Source organism: Heteronotia binoei, chromosome 3 (assembly GCF_032191835.1).
Source record: "Heteronotia binoei isolate CCM8104 ecotype False Entrance Well chromosome 3, APGP_CSIRO_Hbin_v1, whole genome shotgun sequence".
Lineage (NCBI taxonomy): Eukaryota > Metazoa > Chordata > Lepidosauria > Squamata > Gekkonidae > Heteronotia > Heteronotia binoei.
The window spans coordinates 7,899,922-7,906,384 of NC_083225.1; the positions used below are offsets into that span (position 1 = coordinate 7,899,922).

At 45.2% G+C, this 6,463-nt stretch overlaps 1 non-coding gene across 1 annotated transcript; it reads left to right on the forward strand.

Annotated features, from left to right (window-relative positions):
• The first annotated feature begins 5,448 nt into the window (after positions 1 to 5,448).
• Positions 5,449 to 5,521, forward strand: TRNAI-GAU (transfer RNA isoleucine (anticodon GAU)). The gene has a single exon. It is a non-coding gene; the product is annotated as a tRNA-Ile (tRNA).
• Positions 5,522 to 6,463: the final 942 nt, after the last annotated feature.

Here is a 6,463-nt window from a genome sequence, read left to right on the forward strand (position 1 = left end):
GGGAACCTCCACATTCAGAGGGACCAAACTTCTGAATCCCACAACCAGGAGGCAGCATGAGGGGAAAGCCTTGACCCTTCAACCCCTTTTTTGGCCATAGAAAGGCTCTGGTTGGCTACTGTGTGAGGATAAGGTGCTGGAATAGATGGAGTATTGGTCTTATCCAACAGGGTTCTTCTTATAGTCTGCCGTTCTCACTGAGACTCAAGTAAGTGTACAGAGTTTTTAAAAATGCCATAGAAACCAAGGTAATTCATACAAGAAACAATGTGTTAAACTACAACCCTCTCCCTCATTATAAAACTGCAGTAAAACAATTCAGTTTTACCACAGCTCTGTTCCCTTTATTTAAACAAAACAGAAAATTCCTCCTGAACAATATTGTTTTTCACATTCTATAGAACAGTAAAAATCAATAGAATTGATTGGCTATAGAATGAAGATAGAATTGATTGGCTATAGAATGAAGAGAGAATTCAGTAGAATCACGATGTTGGAAGGGACCTTACAGGCCATCTAGTCCAACCCCCTGCTCAATGCAGGATCAGCCTAGAGCAGCGGTCCCCAAACTTTTTGGCACCAGGGACAGGTTTTGTGGAAGACAATTTTTCCATGGACAGGGGGCAGGGGGGCATGGTTTTGGGATGATACAATTGTGCACTTTATTTCTGTTAGGTTGGTGTGGTAGTTAAGTGTACAGACTCTTATGTGGGAGAACTGGGTTTGATGTTCCCATTCCAACACGTGCAGCTGCTGGAATGGCCTTGGGTTAGCCATAGTTCTCACAGAGTTGTCCTTAAAAGGGCAGCTGCTGTGAGAGCCCTCTCAGCCCCATTCACCTCACAGGGTGTCTGTTGTGGGAGAGGAAGGTAAAGGAGATTGTGAACTGCTTTGAGACTCGGAAATTAAGAGTGGAGAGCAGGATATAAATCCAATGTCATCTTATTATTATTATTATTGCTACATTGTAATATGTAATGAAATAATTATACAACTCACGGCTCAGTTGTTAACAGGCCATGGACCGATACCAGGCCATGGACTGGGGGTTGGGGACCCCTGACCTAAAGCATCCCTGACAAGTGTTTGTCCAGCTGCTGCTTAAAGACTGCCAGTGAGGGGAGCTCACCCCCTTCCTAGGTAGCTGATTCCACTGCTGAACAACTCTGTAAAAAACGGTTTTCCTAAGATCCAACCAGTACCTTCCCGCCCTTAATTTAAACCCGTTATTGTGAGTCCTACCCTCTGTTGCCAAAAGGAACAGCTCCCTACCCTCCTCTAAGTGATAGCCTTTCAGATAATTAAAGAGTCCCCCCTCAGGCCTCCCCCCCCCCAAGAAAAAAGAGAGAGAGAAGTGCTGTCTGACACCAGGGCTTTTTTTGTAGTAGGAACTCCTTCGCCTATTAGGCCACACCCCCTGATGTAGCCAATTCTCCTGGAGCTTACAGTAGGCCCTGTAAGAAGAGCCCTGTAAGGAATTCTAGCAGGACCTCCTTTGCCTATTAAGCCACACCTCCCTGATGCAGCCAATCCTCCTGGAGCTGACAGTGGGCCCTGTGAGAAGAGCCCTGTAAGGAATTCTAGCAGGACCTCCTTTGCCTATTAGGTCACACCTCCCTGATGCAGCCAATCCTCCTGGAGCTTACAGTAGGCCCTGTAAGAAGAGCCCTGTAAGCTCTTTGAGGATTGGCTACATCAGGGAGGTGTGGCCTAACTGGCAAAGGAGTTCCTGCTACCAAAAAAAGCCCTTCCTGACACTACGTTGAATGACAGCATGAGGTAATGGGCCAAATGCTGAGATGATAGAATAGATTGTGCCACTTCAGGCTAGGGGTTACATTTTTTTTAAGAGTTCCTCTATATTAATAATACACAGCGAATGGAAAACTAACCCAGCATGCTGAGGTCTAGGCTGGAGACTTTCTCCATAAGGCACTCCCCCCCCCACCCCCAAAAAAAGAACCACAGAGTGTTAAAAATGTGAACCTAACACACCTACATTCTGAAGTGGTACAGCACATTTTGCCACCTCATAATGTTACCTCCTGATTCTGCTGTATAGGTAGACCAGACCATAGATAGCTTTTGAGGAGAACTGAATAGTTCTACAGAAGGTAAGGCTACCCAGGGGTGCTAGTCACAGACCCTGTAAGAAGAGCCCTGTAAGCTCTTGGCGGATTGGCTACATCAGGGAGGTGTGGCCATCTGTTCCATTTTATCTTGTGCTTTTTCCAAAGATCTCAAGGCAATGTAGATGACTCTTCCTTTCTCCATTGGGATCAAATCTTTAGAGCTCGGTTAGACTGAGAGAGATTCACTGGCCCCAGGTAACCCAGTGAGCTTCACCAGGGCCGACCCTAGACTGTCTGGCACCCTAGGCAAGGCTAATTTCTGCCTTCCCCCTGCACTGATAACATCACTCAGTCACACATAAAAGGTAAAGGTAGTCCCTGTGCAAGCACCGGGTCATTTCCAATCCATGGGGTGATGTCACATCAGGACGTTTTCCTGGCAGACTATTTTTTATGGGGTGGTTTGCCATTGCCTTCCCCAGGCATTTACACTTCACCTCCTCAGCACGCTGGGTACTCATTTTACCAATTTCTTTCTTTCTTTCTTTCTTTCTTTCTTTCTTTCTTTCTTTCTTTCTTTCTTTCTTTCTTTCTTTCTTTCTTTCTTTCTTTCTTTCTCTCTTTCTCTCTTTCTCTCTTTCTCTCTTTCTCTCTTTCTCTCTTTCTCTCTTTCTCTCTTTCTCTCTCTCTCTCTTTCTCTCTCTCTCTCTCTCTCTTTCTTTCCAGTTAATGATGCACAGCAAATGGAAGAAGTTTGGTGTAGAAGTTTGGTGTAGTGGTTAAGTGTGAGGACTCTTTATCTGGGAGAACTGGGTTTGATTCCCCACTTCTCCACATGCACCTGCTGGAATGGCCTTGGGTTAGCCATAGCTATCACAGGAGTTGTCCTTGAAATGGCAGCTTTTCCATCTGAGGCGGGTGAGGCAGTTGGCTCCTTTCCTAGAGCGTCAGGACCTAGCAATGGTGATCCATGCAACGGTCACCTCAAGACTGGACTACTGTAACGCTCTCTACATGGGGCTGCCTCTGTGCCGGACCCGGAAGTTACAGCTAGTGCAGAATGCGGCGGCCAGGCTGCTACTTGGTCTCCCAAGATGGGAGTATATACGGCCGGGGCTGCGCGGACTGCACTGGCTGCCGATTGTATACCGGATCCAGTACAAAGTGCTGGTCATTACCTTTAAAGCCCTATATGGCCAAGGACCAACTTACCTGAGGGACCGTCTCTCCCCATATGAGCCCCAGAGAGCACTGAGGTCAGTAGGAAAAAACAGACTGACTATCCCTGGGCCAAAAGAAGTTAAACTTCAAAACACCCGCACTCGGGCCTTTTCCGCCGCGGCCCCACACCTCTGGAATCAGCTCCCAGAGGAAGTATGGGCCCTGCGGAACTTAGACCAGTTCCGCAGGGCCTGCAAGACTACCCTCTTTAAACAGGTGTTTATCAATGACTGAATTATGGGTGCACAACAAAGGAAACGCCAAAATGGTCTGGTCTAGGGATCCACCACCACTACACCATCTGACAGACATAGCGTCAAACAATAATGTTTACTGCCAGACTTAATAGTGTTAGATTTAGAAATGTTTTAATTAATTATTGATTGGTTTTAATGTGATTTTAATGTCTTATTATTGTATTGTTCACTTTTAAATGTTGTTAGCCGCCCTGAGCCTGCTTCGGCGGGGGAGGGCGGGATACAAATAAAAACTTTACCTTACCTTACCTTACCTTTTGTCAGAGCTCTCTCAGCCCCACCCACCTCACAGGGTGCCTGTTTTGGGGGGAACGGTAAAGGAGATTGTGACCCACTGAGTCTGATTCAGAGAGAAGAGCGAGGTATAAATCTGAAATCTTTTCTTTCTTTCTTTCTTTCTTTCTTTCTTTCTTTCTTTCTTTCTTTCTTTCTTTCTTTCTTTCTTTCTTTCTTTCTTTCTTTCTTTCTTTCTTTCTTTCTTTCCTACCCTTTCCCAGATGGGCTCAGGGCAGAGAACAACATTTTAAAACAATAAAACAGCAATTAAAACCAATAAAAGTAAACAATACAATTTGGCGGCTTGGTTGGGCACATCGTAATATACTGAACATACTGATAGTATAAAAGTATTTCAGCAGAGGTAATATTACAGCATAGGGTCTGCCGATGGCATAGGACGCCCGCTGCCTCAACCAAATGCCTGGTGGAATCCTCCATCTTACAGACCCTACAAAAATGTAACAATTCAGTAAGGGCCTGGATCTCTGATTCAACCAGGCTGGGGCCAAGGCCAAAAAGGCCCTGGCCGAGGCTAGTCGGATATCCTTCAGGCCAGGGATGGTCAGCAGATGCTGAGGAATGGAAGACTGAGTCAACCTCGAGATTGAATTCAGGTTCCTGAGCAGAGCTTGGACTGCACTTACCACTTACTGCAGCTTACCACTCTGCGCTATGGGGCACATGAGGTGCACCCAATTCGGCGCCCCTCGAAGGCCAACATCCTAGGCAATTGCTTAGCTTGCCTAGTGACAGGGCCAGCTCTGAGCTTCACAGCCAACTGAGAACTGGAACCTTGGACTCCATTGTCCTTCTGCAGCACTCTAGGCACCGCACAATGCCGGCTGGCTGCTCTCTCCCTAAGCTTCATGTTCCGAGTTGGTATTCATCCGATCCGCACAGGTTCCGTATGCAACTGGAGAGTGCCCCTTGCTTTCACGCACTGCTTGTGGGCTTTTTAAAGATATGTGTATTGCCATTGTTGGACTGAATGCTAGACTATTTGGGTCACTGGTCCAAGCCAGCAGAGATCTCACGTTCTGGGGAAATGCCTTCAAGCACTGAAAGGGACAGAACACAAGTATTTTATATAAAGGAACAGAAACACAATTTGACTCCTTCACAGCCAACGCATTTCTTCAGAAAGAGAATTTAAATATCAGCACTTCTGCAAAGTGAAGACTCGAATGCTATCTTGTTTCCGAAAGCAAATTTCTAGCTGATTTTTTCTTCGGGCGCTTGGATGTTACGTTTGTTGCAACTTGCAGCAGCAATAACTCTCGGTTTCATAAAATGTAGAGTTTTACAGGCTGTCCAAGGCTTCCCTAAATAAATTGAAATACTTGCCTCCGCAGAGATATTACAGTCTCGTTTTGTTCATATTTGGTGATGGATTTGAAACACGCTTCTTTCTCTTTTTTTACATCCTTGCCCTGCCTCACTGCTTTAAGGAAAGCTTAAACAACTTTATTTTTTTAAAAAAGAAAAAGATTGTAGGATATAAGCTTGCTGTGTTATGTACCAAATCACCGACAGTTGTTCAGTGTTTGATTTCTGCAGTAAGAGGTTCTGGACCCAAGTAAGCACTGAAAATATGCTCTCTAATCTAGAAGAAATTGAGGAGAGATGATGGCTCAGTGGTAGAGCATCTGTTTGATAAGCAGAAGGTCCCAGGTTCGATCCCTGGCATTTCCAACTAAAAAAGGGTTCAGGCAAGTAGGCATGAAAAACCTCAGCTTGAGACCCTGGAGAGCCGCTGCCAGTCTGAGTAGACAATACTGACTTTGATGGACCGAGGGTCTGGTTCAGTATAAGGCAGCTTCATATGTTCAAATGTTTCTGCTTCCCAAATGAGTAGGGATGACCAGTTTGTGTAATGGCTGACAGTCAGAGTTACTAGGCTTCCTGATACAGCTGATTGCTGCTGGTACTGTTAGAAGACCAGACTGGAGATGTCTCTTGCCTCAGTCCTCCAAGACTATGAACACCATACAGCAAGCTAGATAGCTAGGTTCATATCAGTCTCCTTCCTGTCTGCGTTCGCTCACCCTCTCTGATTGGTAGAATGTAACTCAGGGAACTTCCTTCCTGTTTGTTCTCCTCCTCTTCTTTTCTTCTTCTTCTTCCTGCATGCATCCGAAGGAACAGCATGGTGTCTCTCCTCCTGTTCTGAACTAAGCAGATGGCCTACTACAATCCAAAGCCATCCAATTAAATAGAACAGTTTAGTCACTCTTTCTCTCCACTATAGTTATATGCTTTGTTTTCTTTTAAATAAATCTATTATTGTTTTTTTTAACTTAAAGCAAAGGCTCTCTGTGCAGTTTGTGAGAGAGTGAGGTAACCATTAGACTAGGCCACGCTGCTGCACTGAAGCTCAGAAGGAGCACTCTGTTGAGTTAAGGTAAGAACAGCTGCCTGACCAGTCCAGCCATCCTAAACCAGACCCAACAGTTACCCACTGTCAAGCATGATATTTCTGGTTATTGAATCAATATGTGTTATTGAACTCTCTTTCTTTTTCCTCTATTCCTTTACTGCATAAGACTGCTCTTCAAAGCTTTTCCCCCCTACCTAGTAATTCTAAAGGATTCAGAATATGCAAGTAACCTTGACTTTGTAAGTAAATTGCCTCTC